This window comes from Balaenoptera ricei, chromosome 9, assembly GCF_028023285.1.
Source record: "Balaenoptera ricei isolate mBalRic1 chromosome 9, mBalRic1.hap2, whole genome shotgun sequence".
NCBI classification, from domain to species: Eukaryota; Metazoa; Chordata; class Mammalia; order Artiodactyla; family Balaenopteridae; genus Balaenoptera; species Balaenoptera ricei.
The window spans coordinates 10,824,283-10,849,549 of NC_082647.1; positions in this window are offsets into that span (position 1 = coordinate 10,824,283).

Genomic DNA, 25,267 nt, shown 5'->3' on the forward strand with positions numbered 1-25,267 from the left:
TTAACTTAGAACAACTCCCTACCCAAGCAGGTTAAACAGGAATGGAGACAAACAAAAAAGCAGAATATTACATAAATCTGGATTTCTGTATTTCTAATGTGTAGAAACAGAACATTTCTACTGAGTGTAGTGTTTGTGTGGTCTAGAAGGAGTATTAATTCCTTCCTTATTACAAAAACCCTGAACAAGATTGACAGGTTAACAGGGTAAAGGGGTAACTCAATAAAGACAAACTTCTACTTTCAATTATGATTTCTTCCTAAAAAAATTCCAATGGCAAAAGTGAAACTTTTAGGCAGAAATCTTGTTGGTACAGATCTATCTTCCTATAATTTAAAAATTATAATAGAATTCCAGGACTCAATCTTGGCAATCTATTCCCAGCATTTTGTATGTGTTCTTTAATTTTATTCTTTTCCCTTATAATTGAGCACAAAATTAACTGAGTACTCAACTGGAGCTAAAAATTCATCATTTTTAATAGACAATTATTTCAATCTTCATCTCAATTTTATGAAGTTTATAAGACTTAAGCTTATCACTTTTTCTATTTATCACTTTATTTTTTGGTAAATGAATAAGGGCATATGCAATAAAATATTCAAATAATGAAGAAACACTACTGTGTAAATTAGCAACACTGAAAAACAGAACTGTTGGCTGTCAAGCAGTGTTAATATTGTTCAACATTCTTGTTTTTCAGATAATGCAGGAAGTCTAAATTCAGAGCATGATGAGAAGTGGTTTATGGATATCAATGCATAATAATTTAAAACAAGAGTTTATGAAAGACAGACAGAAAATTGAAGATCCACCCATAGTTTTTAAAACCACCGCTCCAATGAAGCAAATATACTATTTCCATGACAGGGGATGAAGTCAGTTTACAGAAGAACCTAGACTATAAAGAGATTAGAAATATATTCTTAACATAGAAATTGTGGTTATTTTGACTTGCTGTTGCTAGAAAAAAAAATGGCACTCAGAAGTACCAGCAATAGTAGAGAAGATGCTCATTTGGAGTTAATCTTGATCATAAAGAAGAATTGGTTCATGATGTAAAAGTGACAGGATCTTGTGAAAAAGTGACTCTGCCATTCTGGAGAGTCTTATAGGAAATGAAAGGCATAGTAGTACAAGGAATTGTCAGCTATGTGTAACAGACTTTAAGAATTCAGAGCTTCATGATTCAGTGAAAAATGTTGGGGTACACTTCTCAGCTGTCTCTTGCAATCTTTCTATTCCCCTTTCCATAATGAAGTAATTCTGTTTTAAATCTTCACTTACCAACCTTAAACTAAAGAGTCCTTAATATATAACTACAACCCCAAACATTCATTTGAGATTCAGTCTCCCATCTTCAACTGCTTTCTGTAGTAGTTTCATGTATTGACAAGTGGATGGATGTTGTAATTTAAAATAACAAGATTCAAATCCCAGGTCTGCAATGTCAACTGTGCAACCCTGGGTGAGTTAATTTCTCTCTAAATCTAAGTTTCTTTACCTGGAAATGGGAGCATTACATATACATCAAAAATTTTATATTAATATCCATGAAATTATATATGTAAAACAACTAGGATAGTACCCAGCACATGTTATCCATTCTTTTATTCATTAAATATGTTCCTATTGCCTGGCTCTATTCTCTTAACATTTTCTTGGTTCCCCTAAATCACTTAAGATTATTAAATTGCTTGAAATATTATGAAAACAACTTGACTTAAACTAGCTTTATTTTCTTAGATTGCTGCTGCAACCCTTAATATAACTAGTTTCCTTGCCAATTGATCACAAGTCTGCAGCAGTATTCCAAATAATTAGAGGCAAAGTGGGGTGGAGAGAACTAGATGATTACAAGTATTTATCTTGGAGAGATAATAGGATTAGGTAATAGATTAGATATTAGGGTGAGGGAAAGTAGAGTGAATAGAAAAGAATATAACCGAAAGGAATACCGTTGTTTAAGGGCTTAATAAAAACTATTTACTCATTCACATTAGGTCAGATAGATAGAATTGGATGTCCTAAGGTCACGTCACAGTCAATATATGAGTTAGGGATTTCTTCTAATCATTTTCACACCATATCCCTCTAACTATATAACTTACTTCTATTGATGGTTCTTAAGAATCAATCAGTTCAAAATGAGGCCCTCTCTGACCCCTACATCTCCTTTTTCCTGTATATCCTTTTACTTCCCCAGCTCATTATTAACTCACACTTGGATGAATAGTATAAATTTATATTTGGTCTTCTTAGCCAGGCTAAGCTAGAAGCAAACCTGAAAAAAATTATCTAATAAAGACCCTCCCACCCACTTTCATACAGATCTTACAGATGATTCTGTTGAAGCTCAGAAGAGTTAAGTGAACTATTGAACATTATATAGCTGGTGAGTTCTAAAATGAAAATTATAACCAAAGAAATCTCTCTGACAATGCAATACTTTTCCTATCAAACCCAACTATATGTTATTCTGTTTTCAGATTTATCTTCTTCAAACAATAATTTCAACTCCTTGAAAGCTGTCAGTGCTTCTCCTTTGAAAATGCAATCAAAATCATTGCCATTCAAGGGTCTCAATTATCTGGCCTTACTTTACCTACTGTTATTTCCCATGAAATCTCAACACAAATCCCCACACCCCTCATTCTAGTATCATAATCTCCTGCACACACCACACTCTTTATAGTCTATAAACATTTGCTTAGGATACCTACTACACTTAAATTGCCATTTTCTTAATTCTTAGCCCCAATCTATCCATTTCTTTCAAATCAATTGAAGCTCATTTCATTTTCTCCAGAACAGCATTCTTTTGCTTTCCCAACAATAATTGATCTCTAGCTAAATTATTGCTTATATCAGACATTTGGACAAAATAGTATTGTACCTTGCTAAATAATGATTTAGAGCAAATAAGTTGTTTTTTCCAAATTATTTTCCAAATGCTTGAGAAAGGTAGTAACCACACCTGGGGTTTCTTTTGTGTTCCCTTTAGCAAACACAGTGCTAATCATATACTAATCACTCAGTAATACTTGTTAAATGAATAAAATAAATTTTCTATGATAGTATTAAAGAGAAATATGTTTTCATAGCAAACCTCAATTTCTTGGCTTTTACTTGGGATATCAGCTCTTCTCCATCTACTGGCAGCAAATCTGCATTGCTAGGAGAGGGAACTAATTTTTTTTTAAATAAATCAAATCCCTGTGTCAGCTAATACCATGTTTTTTGACTATTCAAAGCCAACTAGCATCTCAAACAACCATCTATACCCAGGAATCTCTGGATCCTAGAATTCATTTTTGGCCCCATCACGTTGCTCTTCAACACAGAGAAACACTCTTGTAGAAAGTATTTACATAATTTAAATTAAATTTGGGAAATTGGTTATACTTTGCCTTGTTTAACTTAATTTTAGAATTTATACACATTTATAATATACAAGTTCATCACTTGAGTTTGACTAAAAGTGTCTAGCTATTTCTGTTAAAAATTGAGTATCAAGAGCTTATTTAACAATGTATATCACAACTGTATTTCAATTTTAAAAAGGATATTCAAATTATATCATTTCACCTTGCTTGCTTTTTCTACAAATATAATCCACCACAATTCCAACAACAATTTTAGAAAATACTGGAGACTATTAGGCCTAGAAGAAAGTATTGGTGATCATATAGTCCCAAACATGATTTTACAGATAAGGTAATTCAATAAGAATCAATCTCCCCCCAAACTTTACAATTAGAGATGAATACTGCAGGGCAACATAACTCAATATATATATATATTTTTTTTTTATAAATATATTTATTTATTTATTTTTGGCTGTGTTGGGTCTTCGTTTCTGTGCAAGGGCTTTCTCCAGTTGCGGCGAGCGGGGGCCACCCTTCATCGCGGTGCGCGGGCCTCTCACTATCGCGGCCTCTCCCGTTGCGGAGCACAGGCTCCAGACGCGCAGGCTCAGTAGCTGTGGCTCACGGGCCTAGTTGCTCCGCGGCATGTGGGATCTTCCCGGACCGGGGCACGAACCCGTGTCCCCTGCATTGGCAGGCGGATTCCTAACCACTGCGCCACCAGGGAAGCCCATAACTCAATATATTGTCCTATCATATTTCTATTATTTTCTGATTGGCTAAATGAGACTAAAGTTATTAATTTATTTGTGAGATACCTTCTACCATTTTAACCACCTCTGGAACCCTACCTCAAGGTATCCCAAAAGCCACTAGTGCCACCAGGAATCTTGGAGTAATTTTTGAGAATATTAGATTTAAAAATAGCCACAGGAAGTACGTAAAAGAACACAGCTCAAAGGCATAGAAAATCAATGAGCTGAAATTCCCTACAAATTTTAATAGCCCCATCCATATACCAAAGAAGTGCAAACATTTCTTTTTTCATATTATTTTTTCATTTTTTTTTCTTTACACATCTAATATTCTTACTTTATTAGGTAGTAAACTCATTTGCTACTAGCTCCATTTTCACCTATCTCTCCTCCATTTCTACTCTAGTTTTTTTTGTTTTTGCTTTTTGTTTTAATTTATTTTTTGGCCTTGCGGCATGTGGGATCTTAGTTCCCGGACCAGGGATCAAACCTATGCCCCCTGCATTGGAAACACAGAGTCTTAACCACTGGACTGCCAGGGAAGTCCTTCTACTCTAGTTTTTTTTTTTTTTTTTAAAGATGACCCAGGTTTGTTGTTGTTGTTGTTGTTGTTGTTGTTTTTAATTTATTTATTTTTTTATTTTTGGCTGTGTTGGGTCTTTGTCTCTGTGCGAGGGCTTTCTCTAGTCGCGGCAAGTGGGGGCCACTCTTCATCGCGGTGCACGGGCCTCTCACTATCGCAGCCTCTCTTGTTGTGGAGCACAGGCTCCAGACGCACAGGCTCAGTAGTTGTGGCACACGGGCCTAGTTGCTCCGCGGCATGTGGGATCTTCCCTGACCAGGGCTCGAACCCGTGTCCCCTGCATTGGCAGGTGGGTTCTCAACCACTGCACCACCAAGGAAGCCCCTCTACTCTAGTTTTTAACTGTTTTTTTTTTCTTATGGATCTAATGGAAACCCTAATAACTGCCCAACATAGCCCCTGGGTTGTTGTGAGATTTAAATGTCCTAATAACTAATAGATATGAAACTGTTTGGAAAAGTTAAAAGCTCATTCAAACTGTAAGATTTTATTATTATCACTCCTCTTTTAAACAGTAGTTACCTTGTAGTAACCTAGGAGAAAAAAAATGTCTGTAGGATACAAACACAAGACTATAGGACTACAGGGAATTGTGGAAGAAAGAACAATGTCCGATGTCTGCCCAACTGAAGCAAAGAAGGCAGAGATGAATTGAAGGAAATCACAAGTCAGAAAAATGTTAGTATTGAAGTGAGTAAGTTGAGGCGGCCCAGCAGGCTGTCAGCCTTGGTTGCTACCATCCCAGGGTCATTCCTTGTTCGTGTTTGTTCTTTTGCTCAGTCCCATCTGAACTGACCTACCTCCCCTGACTATTCCACAAGCTTTCTTTTTTGGTCTCCGGTTGTTTGAGAACTGAACATCTTTTCGTCTCTCCAAGTGACTTCATCCTTCCAACCGACATTTCTGGGTTTATCTTGGATAAATAGGTCTCTCCATCCAGAGTCATTTGACCTCCCCTAGGGAAGAAGGCAGCTCTTGTTTGCTCACTGCAATGAGCCAATAATGCATGTATTTGTGTATATGCCTCAGGGTGGTTATATGAGAAAGGTCACTCATTGACATAGCAAGGGTAATACTCACCACCTAAGTGCAAGTGTATGTTATGTCGGTACAACATAGTATACAAATCACAAGGTATACAGTTAAGCTAGAACCAATCATCATCTGTCCCAAAATACTTTCCAGATTACAGTCATGGGGTAATTTACAGAAGAAAAAAACAACCTGCTTAATGACTCCTAGTGTCTGAAGCCATCTCTTCAGTGGAGTTCTTGTCTTGCAGCAGCGTTCATGACAGATATACTTATTCATCCTATAGGAATCTGTTCTAAAGCTAGTACTCCGTGATGATTTTCTGTGGTTATTCTAATCCTTTCTAAGACAGGATGATGAAATGAGCACTTTGATGTGCAGATGTGAAATGTAAATTTAGAGGCTTTAAAGTTTTGAATTGACAAAATTGTAAGAGGTAGTGAATGTCACAAAGCTGTAAAAAATGTTCAATTCTGTTCTTATGTAAAATTACTAGGCACTAAGCAAGAAAAGCAATATGAAAATTAAATTTAGATTTTTTTAAAAAAAGAAAAACATAGCCTGAAATCCCTAAAACCTTATAACCTAAGAATGGAGATTAATTTGGATGCAGAAATTAAAATTGGATACTAGAAACAAATATTTGTAATGTCTCATTTCTTCATGGTTTTAATAAATGAACACTGTAATAATCCTGGAGAATTTCTCCAGATGTGAATAACTTAAATCTTGTAGACCTATTTTGTAAAACAAAAGAAAATCCACTGAAACTCAACATTTCCTCTGTATTGATCATAGAACTACTATATTCATGGGCTTCTTAGTTTGGAGCTCCATGTCATTTACTGTGACTTCATAAATTTGTTTTCTAGATAAGGCCTAGAAATGATGATTAATTCTTGCTAGCCCTGTTCATGCCATTTCATCATCTATCAAGAGGTAGTAATGACCGCTAACAGCCAAGTCAGATCAATAGAAAGTATCTCTGGACACAGTGAACCAAGATCCCAACTATAATATATGATCCAGACAATATAACAGTTGCTATTATAAAAGAACGATCATTAAAATAATGGCAATAAATTTTCCAATTCACTTTACTTGTCCAGTACAGATAGAAAATATGTAAAATAAGACAGAAGATATATGTTATTTATCTTCTTCCTTGAACTAAGTTAAATTTGGTTTCTTTCCTTTTGTCTTAAGGATACATCCTTTGCTTTGTCCCACTTATGCTTTGAGCATCAAAAAACTGCTTTTAGGGCTTCCCTGGTGGCGCAGTGGTTGAGAATCTGCCTGCCAATGCAGGGGACATGGGTTCGAGCCCTAGTCTGGGAAGATCCCACATGCCGCGGAGCGACTGGGCCCGTGAGCCACAACTACTGAGCCTGCGCGTCTGGAGCCTGTGCTCCGCAACAAGAGAGGCCGCGATAGTGAGAGGCCCGCACACCGCGATGAAGAGTGGCTCCCGCTTGCCACAACTAGAAAAAGCCCTCGCACAGAAACGAAGACCCAACACAACCATAAATAAAATAAATAAATAAAATTAAAAAAAAAAAAAAAAGCATGTATCTAAAAAAAAAAAAAACTGCTTTTAATCTGCAGCTGAAATGTATCATTTTGCAATTCTAATAATCTAATTAGAACAATCCTTTTGTACCCTGCAAGACCTGGATTCTCAGTATGTTCTTGTGGTTTCTTTCTGAACTTTTCCATTCTAGTTGTGAAACTAAAAATTGTTTCTTCCCTGAACATTTTCAAGAAGCTGTATAAAACTAACAATATTCTGTTAACATCACAAACATAATAACATTTATTATCTTTTAAAATGTTAACTTCCTAGCACATAAGTGGTATTTTCCCCATAATTCATACACTCATTCATTCAACAAACACTGATGCTCAATGATACATTCTAGACCATTAATTAAGAACCAGAGAACTTGAAAGTAGCCAAAATGAATTTGAAAGCACCCACGGATAAAGGATTACTTGAGGACAAAGTGGTCACAGACACGTGCACCAACAACAACAAAGAGTTATGGTACTACCTGATTATACCTTGGTGGTCAAGATTATTAAGAGTCTGCTTTAAACCTTTCATTGTCATCTAAACAAAAATCATATAACTAAGTATATAAAGAGATAAACATATAAAGAAATAAGGTAGAGAACTTGAGAGTCTGAGAATACAGGAACAGTCTACCAGGAGTCCCTCGACATCAAGTTGAGAATCTCTGTTCCAGTTTAAGATCTTAGTTTCCCCGCCATTAAAATTCTAGTTTCTGCCCCTCACACTCTGCCTCTGGTTGCCCTGTATATATCCAGGCTGGTTTATTCCTCCCACCTCTAGCCTTCTATCCAGTCCAGGTATTAGTTTATTCAGCAACTGACTAAATAATGGGTCTCTTTAATATTCTCTACGTCTTTACTCAACTTTTTCAACATATGGAATACATTTATAATAAGTGTTTAAATGCCCTTCTCTGCTAATTCTAACATTTGGGTCAATTTCAGTTGATCCTTCTCCTAATTCACATTTCCCTGCCTGTTTGCATGGCTAGTAATCTTTGATTGGATGCCAGGCCAGATGTTTGCTTGCTGGGTGCCAGATATTTTTTTATTCCTATTAATACCCTTGAGCTTTGTTCTGGGACACAGTTACATTAGTTGGAAACTGTTGGATCCTTTCAGGTATTGCTTTTAAGATTTGTTAGGTGGGACAAGTGCAGCGTTAATTCTGAAGGGTCAAAATAGCCTACTACTGAATCAAGACACTTCTGAGTACAGTAGTCCCCCCTTTATCGGCAGCTTTACTTTCCATGGTTTCAGTTACCCAAAGTCAAACACAGTCCAAAAATATTAAATGGAAAATTCCAGAAATAACAATTCATAAGTTTTAAATTGTGCGCCATGCTGAGTAGTGTGATGAAATCTCACACTGTCCATTTTATCCCACCCAGGATGTTCCCAACCATCAACATCCACAAACATCATCTACTCGTGAGGTCCAACTATCAACATCATCATGTCTGGATAATCCACGATCACCGGAAGCAGACAAGCCTCCTTCTGAGTATAGTCAGAAGATCAATAGCAGCCTAACGCTGTCACAATGCCTACATCATTCACCTCACTTCATCTCATCACAAAGGCATTTTATCATCTCACATCAGCACAAGAAGAAGGGTCAGTTCAGTACAATGAGATATTTTGTGAGAGAAAGAGAGAGAGACCACATTCACATAACTTTTATTACAGTATATTATTATAATTGTCCTGTTTTATTATTAGGTATTGTTGTAATCTCTTACTGTGCCTAATTTGTAAATTAAACTTTATCATAGGTATGTATGTATAGGGAAAAACATAGGATATATAGGGATCAGTACTATTTGTGGTTTCAGGCATCCCCTGGGGGTCTTGGAAGGTATACCCTGGATGAGGGGAAACTACTGTACTCTATGCAGCACCTTGTGACTCATAAAGTTTTCTATTTTGGCTGGTGGAAACAGATATTATTATCAGCTCTGAGTGTAGGACACTGCCTCTAATCCTTTTTTGGGGGTGGGGGCGTGGTTCTTTTTCTAGCCCTGGGTAATTTCCTCATACGATATGCTGATAGTATTCATCTAAATATACAAGGGGGACTTTCTACAAATTTGAGGGTCTATCTCTGTCTCATCTTTGGTGCTCTGCCTTGCAAACTCTAGTCACCTTGATCTCCCTGGATTCTTAGGTAGGTCTCCTCAACACAGGGACCCCACCCAGCTCTGCCTGGGTTCCCCTCCTAGCATGGGGATCTGGAAATTCCTTCAGCCAGTAAGCTGAGACAGTCTAGGGCTCACTTCAATTGTTTCCCATCTCTCAGGGATCATTGTTCCTCATTGCCTGATGTCTACTGTCTCAAAAACCATTGTTTTGCACATTGTGTCTGGTTGTCTTGGTTGTTTAAGGAGGGGGGGGGTAAATCTAGAAAGTGGAAGTCTGTTATCTTCTTACCAAAAATTGAATTGAAATGAATTAAAGTCTAAGAATTAAAGACAGATAAAATAATTTCCTACATAAATGGTTCTCCAACACTATATCAGAGTACAGGATAAGATACTACAACAAAGAGAATAAAAATTAGTGCTCCATGAGGTCATTTAGAATCATTCAAGGACTAGATCCCTTCCATTTTATGGCTGCCACCTGCTCGGGTGTTGTCTGTAGCTAGTCATGCGTCCAGCTAAAACTTTAGGGTTTCTATTATTAAAAGGAAGATGGAGAAATTGATGCTGGAGGCCAGTTAAGAGTTTCAGCCACGGGACTTACCTGGTGGCACAGTGGTTAAGAATCTGCCTGCCAGTGCAGGGGACACGGGTTTGATCCCTGGTCCGGGAGGATCCCACATGCCGCGCAGCAACTAAGCCCACGTGCCACAACTACTGAGCCTGAGCTCTAGAACCCTGCTGTGCAACAAGAGAAGCCACCGCACTGAGAGGCCCTCACACTGCAGTGAGGAGTAGCCCCCGCTCACGCCGCAACTAGAGAAAGCCTGTGCGCAGAAACGAAGACCCAACACAGCCAAAAATAAATAAATGAATAAATAAATAAATAAATTTATTAAAAAAAAAAGTTTCAGCCACAAACACTAAGAAACTTAATTTAAATGTCTCATATCCCCTACATACTTTACCTTTTGCCAGAAACACCTGATTTTAGACACTGCGAAGAGGAATCATTTTTAAAAACAAAGGAAAAAAACCTCTCAGGATTATAATAAATAATTAGCATACTCAAAAGATTTTCAATTAATCTAAACTTATTCCTCACCTCAGTCTAACACTAAGCTGCTTTGGGATTTGTCTAAAATTTTGCAAAATATTCATTTAAAATAGAAAGTAAATGCCTCAGGGTGAATTTTCTACATCTTAATCAGATGTTGTGATTTTTTAAAAAAGATTACCGTCTAGGAATTCGTAAGCTTCTGGTAGCTTTCTATACACCACTACACGCTATTCATTTGCTAAATTCTGTAGGCCTGGTACCCTAACAGTTAGCTTCAACACCAGGTCCTGGACAAAATGAATGAATCAAGACAGCAAAATATATACAAGGTTGATTTGGGGTCCACTACCCCCCAATCAATTTGATGAATTACATGAATATTTCAAATGCCAGGAAGATCTATATATAGGTAGGTCTGTTAGCCTATGGAAGAAAACAATTTAAAAGATACTCCAAGAGCATTCAGTCTTATGGACAGTGCCTACGCCAGAGAGAATCTTTGGTTCTCCCATTATGCGTTTAGAGAGGGGTCCCTTGCAGCACTGCTGGAAACAGCAGATTTGGTGCCTGTGTTTCTTTGCCAGTCATGTCTTTTCAATACCCAAGGAACCCATTTGGTTCAATAACATCAGCCCCTAGATTCAACAAATAGTTGGACTTTCTAATTTTACAGAACGCCTCCAAAGGCATTTAATCTCTTTTTTTAATGCCTTTGGAGAGCTGGTTAATTCATAGCAGCACATTTCTATATTTTAACCTTCTAACAACAAGTGAGGGGGCAGTTCTCCTTTAAAAACCGTGGGATTTAAAACAAGCAAATGCACTTATCATTTTTTCATTCTCCCTCAAATTTACAAAGCATATTTTAGCCAGACTATAACCATGGCAAGGTTCCTAATGTTCACTCTTAAGAATCTCACACTGATTCTGAATTCTAAATGGAGAAGCACATTTTAAAAGTTTGGGGGTTCAGTATTGATCTGAATCTCAGTCGAAAACACACTTTCAAAAGACATTTTTCCCAGAGTGGTTTTGTGTTCACTAGAACAGGGAGAAGGCAAAAGACTTGAAAGAGAGTTACTGTCTCTCTGTGATGTAAGATGGATGGTTCCGGGGGATGTCAGAGAGAAACTCTGGGCTGCTAGGAGTTTGAATTCTCACAGAGAAGAATGCAATCTCAGGAGGTGGAAGGTGAATATGAAACTAACAAAGTAAATCACTGGAATAAAATTTTATGCTTGGCTGATACACTTCAGGTCTGGAGGAGGCACAGGAGAGGGCACTGTGAAATTTGCAGTTGAGAAAATCTCTTTGGTCCACTGATGGTTTTAAGCTTTCCATAGCAGAGATCTTGAATGATTAATAAAGAATAGCCACCACTTTGATGTAGAGAATTTCAGCAACAGCACAGATCTCCTTGACACAGGCTGAATAAGTCCATTTCCCACTGAATTCAGGCCATTTTTATTAGCTAAATACTGTCAAGCTGTGGTCTTTTATGTCCTGTAAGAATGAGTGAAGACTGTCTTTTATGAGAACAAACAGCTGTATGTTTGAGATCAACTTTTTGTTCCTCTGTATTATAAACCTCTCAGAGTCTCCACTCTTCTGCTTTTATTTTTTGAGTGTCTCTGTGTGGTTTTTTTTTTTTGAAGTATAGTTGATTTACAATGTTGTGTTAGTTTCTGGTGTACAGCAAAGTGATTCAGTTATACTTATATATACATATTATTTTTCATATTCTTTTTCATTATGGTTTACTACAGGATAGTGAATATAGTTCCTTGTGCTATGCAGTACTACCTTGTTGTGTATCAGTTTTATATATAGTAGTTTGTATCTGCTGATCCCAAATTCCTAATTTAGCCCTCCCCCACCCCCTTTTCCCTTTGGTAACCAGAAGTTTGCTTTTTATGTTACTCTTCTGATTTTATATGCTTTTAACATAGAACTAGAATTACATTTACACATGCATGTAACAAGGCCACAGATCATAACGATCTAAGCCTGGGCTGTGAAATCAGATATCCTGGCTCCGATGCTCACAAACTATGTCACTCTGGAGAAATTACATAAACTCTCAGATGCTTTGTCTCCACATCTGTAAAGCAGGGGTGATAGCAGTCATTCAACAATTAAATAAATAATGATAGAGTACAGATCTGCTCGACACTGGAGAAAGAACAGTCAACAAAACAGATATGTCTCCTACTCTTAGGACCTTCTAATTTAGCCAATTATACCATCAGATTACATTTCTTCAAAAGGTTTTGTAACTCTCAAATGACACAATAGACAGAAGGCCTGTTACATAAAAATTGCTCAAAAGCATGCTATTTTAACGTTGTTTGGCTGTGAACACCAATTATCATTATTTCCTTCACACTGTTAAAAACAGTTAGCTATTTGTGTAACATGATTTCAGAAGTATCAAGGAGGCCCATTTCAAATAAAATACTCACTCGCATGCACTGGATGATGTGAGATTCTAACAAAATGTTCAAATCCAAAATTACATATGGGTTGGACTTCCCTGGTGGTGCAGTGGTTAAGAATCCGCCTGCCAATGGAGGGGACATGGGTTCGAGCCCTGGTCCAGGAAGATCCCGCATGCCACGGAGCAACTAAGCCCGTGCGCCACAACTACTGAGCCTGCGTGCCACAGCTACTGAAGCCCACGCGGCTAGAGCCCGTGCTCCACAACAAGAGAAGCCACAACAATGAGAAGCCCGCTCGCCGCAGCTAGAGAAAGCCCGCGTGCAGCAACAAAGACCCAATGCAGCCAAAAATTAATTAATTAATTAATTAAAAAACAAACAAACAAAAGTACATATGGGTTGTGAGCGACATCTTGTTCTGGGGAAAAAGTGAGCTACCCCCATGAGGGAAGATGTACTTAGCTTAGGTGTTGGAAAAAGTTAAAATTAATACATTTTTACGAAGTGAAATACTGTGGGAGCTTGGAGGTATGTGTTAAAATATGAATAAAGTTGAATGCTATGATTTGGATTTGAAACTGTCACAAGCATTTCAAGTTTATTCTAAATGTCTGCAGCTTGGAGGCAGGAAATCAGGCTGCTTCCAAACATCAGAGATTTTACTAAGGTTTTCCTATGCATTCACAATAAAGAATTTGGCTTGGGAGTGGGGTAATGATTAAAAAACAGTGAGTGCATTTAAGTTGATTCTATCTGTGTTTCTTAACCATAAGGGCAGATTGTAAACTACCACTTCCTCCCCCACTATCATGCTCTAAAACTTGCCTCAGTTCACCTGAAATGTAGTTCACAAACTTGCAACGAATTTGAAATACCAAGTTTTACATGGAAGACATTACATTTCAGCTGAGGGAAGTGACAACAGGTGTGTCCCCACCTCTTTTCACTGACTGGCAAGTAAACACTGCAGAGAAATCATCACCATCCCAAAGGCAGAGTACAGGCAAGCTTAAACTTGTTTGAGAAATTTACTTCAAATATTGTTACCCAACTAATGCTTGTTTGTCTAGTTTACTAGGTCGAGATTTCAGCTTTCTTATAAGCACTCAAAAAGGATTTACAAGATAGACACCAAATAGGCAAGTATTCCCCTCCACACCCAGGAAATCACCTAGCTGATTCTTTTTTTTAAAGGAAGGATCATATTTCTGATTTTACATTTTCCTGCATCAAAGAAGGGACTTACAATATTTGGCTTCCAAAGAGGGAGGGTAAGCAGGGAAATAAACACAGAGAAGGTTTAACATCCCAGCCCCTGGGAGGAATTGAGCAATGGCTGTGAATTAGAGGCTCAATCATTTAAAGGCTGGAGCTGCCCTGGAATTATATTACATAAGCAAGCTACCCGGCTGTTGCTTGAGAAGAGTATGGCATGTCATTATCTGTTGACCGATCTTCCTAATCCAACTGAATTCAGACTACTTATCCGGTATTCACCCATTGAAAAAGTGTTTTTAACAGTTTTCTTTTCTTTATTCTGCTCTAATATACCTGAGGGATGCACACAGCCACAGTAACAGACCACATAGTGGCTCTGCATGGTGGGATGTCTCCCTTAGGTGGAGAATTGCTTTCGAAATTTAGGAGAGAGGAGATGCAGATAGAGCTTTGAAAAGCACCCCAAACCTTACAAAAACAGTGAAGTAGGGGTAATCTGCCACCCTCTATCGGTAGTCCCGTAAAATCAACTCAGAGGCTTCAGGTAACTGTGCTGAAGGTGTCCAAGAATTGAAGTGCAGATTCCCTCTGAGAGAAGCCTTTAACACTGAGATAATTCAGGACTACATCATGGAATCACCTGAAAGCAGATTATGATGGGCAGAAATGCGAAAACTCGCGAGGAGACAGACACCGAGGAGGAATGGAAAGCCCGTGCCTGCTTCAAAACAGGTGGGATCGAGAGAGAAATTGTGAATGCCATGGTTGAGGGCATGGGCTGTGGGGTGAAATCTACCATTCCCTCTACTAACTCCTTCTCTGACTTTTGGTAAATTGCATCCCTCCTGTAAACTCCAGTTCCTTCATCTCTACAACGTGGACATTAAACCCACTTCACTTGGCTGATTGAAGGAGGTGATGCTTATTGAGCAGTTAGCACAGAGGTTGGTACCTGATTATCCAATAATTCACATTAATTGCCTTCATCATTGGTACTGGTACTGGTAGGGAAAAAACGAAGTACTCAACAGAGGTGCAGGATGTAGGTCTAGCGAAGGGGAGGTTCCTCAGTATCCCTGAAGCCCTTCACTGTCCTCTCCAGGGTCATCAGAAGACTAACCCTTAGTAAGCAAATGCCTGTGCTCTAGCTCAGAGCAAGAAGGATGGCCAACCTCAGACTCTTAAATGCTCTGGGCAACTTTGTATCCATATGTGAAGCCCATCAGGATTCACCACCCAGAACATAATCTTCTAGATACCATCCAAGCACACAAAGCTTTGGACTCTTTTTCAATTCATAAAATGCGTTTAATGCTTATTTAATGGCATAGCTGAAAAACACTTCAGTTTGGTCCAGAAACTCAGAACTATGAATGTAATTTTCTTACAGATTTAAATGTTACTTTTCTCTTCTCTTACTTGAAAAGAAAATGAATGCAAAAAAAAAAACTTACTGAAATGGGCAAAATGTAAGCATCCAACATTCAAAAATTTACAGTAATGGGGCAGTCACCTTACAATGTACAGTCTAGTACATTAAATATAATTTCTAAAATAAAGATAATTTTGTATCAATCTAGAAAATGGAAATTTTGCGTTTTCCAAGTATTGTGCCTTAAAAGTATTAGCTTTTAAGGTAAATTTAAAACTACAGATTTACATGCTATTTGACCTCATGCATCCAAAATGGAAGAGTCAAAACAATTGATTATAAGCCTTCCATTGTTCTAATATTTCATTATTTTTGTACAATTTCCATATCTATACATTTAACACTATTTTTTCTCTTAACCAATACAATTAACCTGCATGAGCAGTACCCCCTAAAAATGTATCAAAGTATCTATTCAAAACTATAAGGATTGCAGTTACTTTCAAACTTATGAGTCTATAGAGCAGTTAAGAAAATTGTATTGTGGAAAAGAAATCCAAAATGACCAGAACAGAAGCTAAGATAGTAGAAGAATATCAGCTCATTCATGTATAAAGCAAACCAAGTCTGTGTATAATAAAAGGTCAAAAACAAATATGCTTTTCTTCCTGCAATTGCAGAGTTACCAGTTGCCATCTGTTAAAAATCAAATTTTAATATGATACAAATAATGAAACTAATACTGAGTGCACAGTGATATGCTATGGATAGCAAAATATGACCAAGTTTTAAATGATTGATTTATTTATAAAGTAAACTTAAGGGAAATATTTCTTTAATTAAAATAGAGATTTGGGAAACACTTATGAGAATAAAATAATATCAAGTCCCCCAAGTGGTTAGAAAATTGGTACAATGAAATACTGAATAAAGATGATAACTCCTAATTGCCCTGATGCAATGAAAATTCCATTCAATTATAAAAAGGAAGATACAAGATTTAGGAAAACTATGTTTATAGGAGAAGAGAGGTGAGATTACAAGCTGCTTGGTGATAAAGACCTAGCATTGTTGTCTTTATATGACTCTTGCACCTGGCACACTGACATGCACGATGGAATTTCAGTAATTGTTCGTTGTGATAAACTAAATTTGCGATTGATAAAAACCAACCTTTGAGATATTTGAGAGCCTATTCATGGACAGTACTGAGGCATGGGGCAAATTAAATAGAGGTCGCGGTCAGGCAATATCTCAACTTCTTTGTTAAGTCTGAAGACCAGAGGTGATTAATCGCAAGTATTGTATTCATTTATCTATTCAGCCATTCAAAAACTATTTACCAAACTCATCCAGAGTTCCAGAAAATATCCCCAGTTCTGGATACTTAGTGCTTAACAGATAGGTCCTTGACCTCAAGGATCTTAGGAGGTCCAAGCTTCACCTAAGCCCTGACCACCTAAGCTGAGGGGTAGCCGGAGAGAGCAGGACGGTTGAAATGTCTAATCCTAAATCTTATGTCTCTGTGACCACCTAGAGGGGTGGGATAGGGAGGATGGGAGGGAGACGCAAGAGAGAGGAGATATGGGGTTATATGTATATGTATAGCTGATTCACTTTGTTATAAAGCAGAAACTAACACACCATTGTAAAGCAATTATACTCCAATAAAGATGTTAAAAAATAACAATAAAAATAAAATTTTTTTTTAAATCTTATGTCTTTGCTTAAAATCCTTCAGGGTTTTCCCAATTTTTAGGATAAAGTTCAAACCTCTTGGCATTGCTCACAAAGCCCTTCTGGACTCACCCTCTGCACATCTCCTGGCCTCATTCTTCCTTAGTCCTTTCAAACTCTTTGAAAGCGCTGCGCAACTCACTTAATTCTTCAGGAGTCTCTGCCCATGCTGGTTCCTTTGTCTGGAATGCCTTTCCCTGTATTATCCACCAGATTAAATTGAATAAATCCAATCAACATTTCAAACTTGATTCAGTGTCTGCTTCCTGTGGAAGAGTACACATGTGTGCGTGTGCACACACACGCGCACATACACCACAGCCAAGCCTAAGTCAACTGCCTTTTTTTAGTGCTCTTTTTCTTTACAGTATCCTTATAACCCTCTATCTTCATAGTGTTCATCAGTTTATCAGTTAGGTTTGTAATCATTGATTATTTTGCCTCAACTGAGTTGCAGGAAGAAATCTATCATATTGAAGTTGTATAAACAGCCCTTACTACATCATCTGGCCATTAATAAGTTCTCAGTAAAAATCTTCATATTATAACAGATGCTAAAATAAAAAGAGATCATTCTGGAAATGCAGATGTCTCAGAGCTTCAAATAAGAGCTTTACATCTGAATTCTACATATTCCAAGTAGACCTTTTCTATCTATGTGCATTTTACTTCTTTGAGTTAAATATTTCCATAAACCATAGCTTTAAACATAATCATAGTCACAACATAATTTCACTCAAATTTAGAAGAGACCAGACATTTGCACAAAAGTCATTGAGTGAGAAAACAGATTCAATGCTCAGTGAATCCTAAATGTAATTCTCTTGTCACCTCAAGGTTCAGGAAGGGTTCTAAGTGACCTATCCTGTCTGCTGGTCACTCCAAAAAGGAAAGCACAAACATTTTCTACTGAGTTGATTAAATTCCCTCCTTGCATAGGCCTGGATGAAAAATAACAAGTTAGAAAGTCTAGAGACATCGTGTGGTGAAAGAAAGAAGTTGTTAAACCATAGAGATTGATTTACTTTAGATGAACTATTCTTAAAATTTCCTTTGTGTTGCATAAATTCACAAGAATGTCATTAATCGAATAGAGTAGATAGTTGCTGTGATTTTTTTCGGCAGTAATAAATGTGGCCCAGAACTAAATTAAGACATCCTTTCACTACTCTGGGCATAGCATTTTTTCCGAACAGCTGGTTTCTGTTAATAGGCATATCCTTCCTGCCAGAGCAAGCAAATTTGTAATCCCCACCATGCTTGCTGTGTAACTGGCCCAGAGCACATAATCACAGAGTATGTTTCTGTTGCTTTACAAGGAATTTTTTCCTTTCCAAGTTGTACTGTGAGGTGACACACCATCTATTTTGCACTCCAGTTTTATGCCTGTCTTTAATTATACCATCTAATATTTATGGTGAGGAGAAGAAAATAAAGTTAAAGGTGTACAATTGCCTATTAAAAATATGTGAGCTCACAAATCCTCAAAATATACAGAGTTTTCCGAGATGCTATAGAGACATATTTCAAATGACAGCAGCATCTCCTACCACACAATTAGGAAATATTAAAAAAATAGACTATGGCCATAATATACAAGATCAGATAAGCTCTGAAACACATTGACCAGGAGTGAAACAGCTGCCTTATTATAACTTCACAAATTCATTTCAGGTTCAACAGGAGTATTAGACAATTTCTTAGGACTTGGCTTTTTGAGTTTTATTTAGTTTTATTTTTACTTTTAGATAATGATTCTGTTCATAATTTAGTTGTGGAAAAGCAATACTTGGGCTTAATACTTATTTCACCAAGTACACGTGGTTCGTTGCAGTTTCAGATTGTGGGTTGTAGATCCACAGTTTCAGTTTGAGTTAATTCCTTTGGGAAGGCATATGCTTAATTTAAAATACTTTAATTCAAAATATAGGGTTATTGACACAAGAGTAGGTAGAAAATTACCTTTTCCACATATGAAGGAAAAACTCATTTAAACAGAATTAGCGGGTGAATATTTAATCAGTTAAGAGGCAAATAAAAATGTTTTCAATCACTTAAAATATATGATCTGTAAACAACTGACTTGTGGTTGCCAAGGGGTTAGGGGGTGGGAGAGAGATGGATTGGGAGTTTGGGATTAACAGATGCAAACTATTATATATAGAATGGATAAACAACAATGTCCTACTGTATAGGGAACTATATTCAATATCTTGGGATAAACTATAATGGAAAAAGAATGTATATATATGTATGTATAACTGAATCAATTTGCTTTACAGTAGAAATTAACACAATATTGTAAATCAACTATATTTCAAAAAACTAAAATTTTAAATAAATAAAATACATGATCTGACTTTTGAAGTATATAGGAAAGGTTTATTTTTCAAAATACCTTCAAAAGTCAGAAAGAGAGCTGACTACATTCGCTGGTGAAAAGAGTTTGATCAGCAACTGTTGGTAAGATAAGGCAGGAATACATGGGGAAAACATGCACAGTGGTGAGAGTGAGATGATTGAAAAATGGATTTAGTCTCTGTCCATCCCTGGATAAGCCAGTCTCAGACTGAGGTCTTTGGGGGTAAAGCAAAAGGCACTGCTGGAGATGAAGAGGACACTTCCTAAAGATAAATGTTTTAATTAACAAGAAGTGAAAATAGTCCTAAATTTGTATTACCTAATAAGATCAGAAAATATGAACCAAAAATTAATATAAGTAAGAGGAAAATGATTAAATCAACCATCATATTGGGATACCTTTTAATGAAACAAAATTTCCGTAGGGATATAAAGATTTGAATAGCATGATTGATGAAATTCAACTAAATTATATATAGCAATCCATTTATAAGTTGCCAAATACACATTCTTTTCAAATACCCATGAGTATTGATCACAATCAACAAATTCTGGGATATTAAACAGAGAATTTAAATTATATAGACTGTGTCCTCTGATCACAGAGAAATCAACAAAAAATAAGTGACTGTAGAATCTCCACATATTTAGAAGCTAACAAACACATTTCTAAATAACTTGTGAATTATAGCAGAAACCACAATGGAAATTAGAAAGTATTTTTAACTGAATGCTTATGCAAATTCAATATATCAAACTTGAAGAATGCAGAAAAGGCTGCGCTTATAAGGAAATTATGTCTTTTAATAAACATATTAGAAAACGTACTAAACAAAGTGTGTTAGCCTTAATCCAGAGATGGCCCCACAAAGAAACAAATGCCACCTGATATTCACATTCTTGTATGGTCCCCTCCCCTGAATTTAGACCCACCCTTTGACTCACTTTTCACCAGCAGATTGCAGCAGAATTGAATTTGCCTAATTTCTGAGCTCAGGTCATGGAAAGTCTTATAGCTTATACTTTGCTCTCTCAGACTGCTTCTACATGCTCTCTTAGGACTCTACCATCTATCTCTTTTAGCTTGCTCACTCTGAGGCAAGCCAGCCACTATGTAGAAAGTTCAACTATCTTGAGACCACCATGCTGTGAGCAAGCCCAGGCTATCTACAATGAAGCGACAGTGTGGAGAGAGGATGATGTTCAACCAGCCCCAGCTGCCCCGACCATCCCAAAATGAGTCATCAGGCATGTGAGTCAAGAAGATATCTTAAGTGACCTTCCCAGACAAGCCTTCAGATGACTCCTGCCCCAGATGCTATCTGTAGTGGCTGGCACAAAAGAGCCCAGCTAAGCCCTGAGAACTGACAGACCAATAAGAAATAACAATAGACTTTTTTCAAACCACCAAGTTTTGGAGTAATTTGTTACATGGCAATAGATGAGCAAAAACATCAATCATCCATCTCAAGAAATTAGAAAATGTACAGTAAGTTAAACTCCCTCCAAAGAAAGAAGAAAATAATAAAGAGAAAGCATCAGTGAAATCATTAAAAATGTTACAATAGAAATAGATAACTAATAAGGACCTACTGTTTAGCACAGGGAACTCTACTCAGTACTCTGGAATGACCTATATTGGAAAAGAATCTAAAAAAGAGTGGATATATGTATATGTATAACTGAATCACTTTGCTGTACACCTGAAACAAACACAACTTTGTAAATCAACTGTACTCTAATAAAAATTGTTTTTAAATTTTTTTAAAAATTAAAAAATAAAGAAAACCTAAAAAATGTTACAATAGAGTCTATCAATAAAAACTAATTTGGTATTTTAAAAAGAATTTAAAAATTGATAAACTTCTGGCAAGACTTTAAAGAGAAAAGGAAGCAACAAAAATTAGGGATATAAATATCACCACAGCATCTACAGATATTAGAAAATAATTAGAGGCTGTTGCAGTATCAAATATATTCCAAAAATTTTGAAATTTTAAATAAAATGAGAAAATTCCAAGAAAACAAAATTTACAAACACTAGTCCGAAAATAAATAGAAAATTGGAACAGTCCAATATCTATTTAACACATTGATTTCATAACTATAAAATTTCCACAAAAAAAACTCTAGGCCAAAATGATTTAGTCAGTGAATTCTACTAACATTTAGGAAGAAGTAGTTCAACTCCTGTACAAACTCTTCCAAGAAAAAAAAGGAGGGACTACTTCTCAATTTATTTAAAAAATTCAGCAGAATCTGGATACAAAAATTGATATGAACATAGATAAAAATGTTAAACAAAATACTGGCAGATCAAATCCACCAATATAAGAATGTACATTATAACCAAGGTTGGATTTACTCCAAGAATACAATGGTGTTTTAATATTTTAAAAACTCAATGTAATTTGCTACATTATAAGAATAAAGGAGAAAAAATACAACCATCCCAGTAGGAGCAGAAAAAGCATTTGATAAATATCAACATCAATTCATGTCAAAAACAAAAATAAGATTTTAGCAAACTACTAAAGAAGGAAACTTACATATGTAGAAATTAATATCAGATCATTTTATATATGATCACAACAGGTAAAATAAAACTTCTAGAATCTAGATGTTAAGATATTATCATGCCATAGGAATAGGGCAAGTCCTTAAACCAAAAAGCACTAACTATAAAGTATGATAAAGCAGAATGTATTAATAATAATGTATGCTTATAAAAAGTCATCAAATATAAGTAAAAAATAACCACTGATTAGAACAAAAGCTCCTACCCACGTATATACAAATCAACAAGTAAAAGAAAAACAACTTAATAAAAATTGGGCAAACCACTTAAATTACAAATTCACAAAAAATAATATTTAAACGTCCAATAAACTAATGAAAATTGTTCAATTTCTTTAGTCATCAGGGAAATGCAAATTATAAATATAGTATAATACCAACACACACCCAACAAGTTAGCTAAAAACTATTTTAATTGAATCACTAAGTGTTGTCAAACATGAAATCAAAGAACTCTTTTATTGTGGATCACGCTGTGAATTTATATAAACATTTAGGAAAAATGTTTGGCATTACCTACTAACACCGAAAAGTGCATACTTTACGACCCAGTATTTTTACATTTCTTTTTAGGCAATTCCTAATAGAAATACGCTCACATATGCACCCAAATGTCATGTAAACAATGTTCATAGCAGCATTATTTAAAATGACTAAAAACTCTAATCAACTCAAATGCCCATTAGCAGTAAAATAGATAAATGTATTGTGAATAAATATATTCATTCAATAGAAACAACATCAATGTAAATTAGTGAATACAGCCACATGGAACAGAATGAATAATTCTTATAAACTTAGTATTGGACAAAAAAATCCAAGCACAGTATAATTCATACGCTACGGTTATATTCAAAGTCATGCAAAAGTCATCTATAGCGTTAGAAATCAGTTTTCTAGTGATCTCGGGTAGGGGGAGGCTGTTAACGTTCCGTTTACTGACCTGGGTGATGTCACATGGTTAAGTTCATTTCCTGCCTCTTCATTCACTAGTACACTTTCGACATGCACACTTCTCTGCATGTATATAACATGTATATTACACTTCAATAGAACTATTTTATGTAATATGCTTGAGGTTGCCATTTTCAGCAGTATGTCGGAATAGTCTAAAAAAAAACAGTCCTTTCAATACAAAACTGCTAAAAATAAATAAATATTACAAATCTAATAAATGCATTACAAGAAAATAAGAGACATCCCCCAAAGCTAGAAAAGAGGAAGATGAAAACGAGAATAGTAAGTGAGGCAATGACAGCTTTGGCAACCTTGGGATGTTTGATAATTTCATCAATGAAATGGCTTGACTACACCTACATAAGCAAGGCATTTGACCTAACACTTCTGCAGAAAGCAGGGATTTTCCAAAGGCTACCCTCTCAGGGAAAGGATGGACTAGGAATATATATATGTGTGTGTGTGTGTGTGTGTGTGTGTGTGTGTGTGTGTGTGTGTGTTCACAAAGGAAGACAACAAGGAACTTTCTCAGGCTTCACCTACTCTACACAGAAAAAAAAAGATCAAATTTTCTCCTAAAGATATGGCATGATATGACATGACACCTTTAAAAAGTTTTAGAGTCTGAATTTATGAGTACAGTATAGTGCTGAGCTAAGGAAGCTACAACCTGTGAGAAACACACCAAAGAAGGGGTTAGTCTATAACCCCACATTCCATCTCCATTGGTTTAAACTGTGGCCTACCCACAGGTGAGGAAGGTCTTTTTGAAGTTAACCATATAAGCCAATCCATACTTAGGGAGATCAGTTCAACAAGCACTCAGGAGTCACCCAATTGCCACCATCTTCTCCCACCCCTTGATCCTTTTCTTCCTATCCTCTGAATCACCTGCACTATTCCCAATATTATTTTGTGCTAAGTTGTCAGTCTGATTGTACCCATCCCTAGGTGATTTCAGACAGAGTCTTAGGGTCCCAGTATTTTTTCAATATAGCAAGGTTTGATGATACAGTCAAGATAACCACGCTTGCTTTCTCCACATAAAAATCAAACTTGACCCCTCAACCAGGTAGCCTTCCAAAAGGGGCCCTTCCTAGGGAGACTCACCAGCGGTGCTGTCAACTTTCTTGAAACTATCTTCCTACTGAGATGGGCCAAAAGGTACAGTTCCATGGGCCATGTCCTTTAGACACCACTGGGGCTTCAACTGAACCAAGACATGGAGCATTCTAGCAACTTAGGCTGTCTTGAGTTGACCTTTCCAGTCAGAGGGGAATTGGCCCATCTTTTTGGCCCATTTGAATAAAGTTATATATGATACCCTTTAAATAAGGAGCTTATTTTTTCAGAATCACCTGTCAGAGTTTTCAAATTATAACTTCATCAGGAGTTCAGCTTTCTCTGTAGTAGACTCTGCCCTATACGGAAAACTCCCTTCAAAGACATAATATTAATAAAAAGCAAGGAATTCTATTCTGGGTAGGATTTTCCCCCAAAGTCTCTTGCTCCTCAGGTCATTGTAGGCATCCTAGTCTTCGAAGATGACTAACCACTGACCCAAGTGGGCTTTTCTTAGCCTCTTCCAGAGGCCACAGCAGGTACCAGGACTGACGTTCAACTCACAGCACCTGAAGAGCATAGGTGGATTCATCACCTGACAGCACACCTGTGAGGCTTTCAGACATGGCATTTATGGGCTGGGGACAAGAGCTTGGTGCCCATAATTCAAAGAACAGCAGTAGATGGTGGTAGTGATAGTAGTAGTAATAGATGGTAGTAGGTCCTTTTCTCCAAAACTCAGTTCTGTATACTACTGACCACATTACAGCCTTCCATAATCACTCCATAATCGCAAAGTTAATCTTCTATTACTTATAGTACCATATTACTTCGTCAGCAGTAACTCACACTGTTTAGTGTTTTCTGCATGTAGTTATCATTACAGTATAATACAATGTTAAAAGCAGAATATTAGTTATTACCCAAAACTAGCACTATGTTCTCACAGAGTACACCCTCAATAAACCTTTTCGGATTAAGGCTAATTTACCAATCCAGTAGAACTGGGGGATCTTGCACGATACCACTTCCCC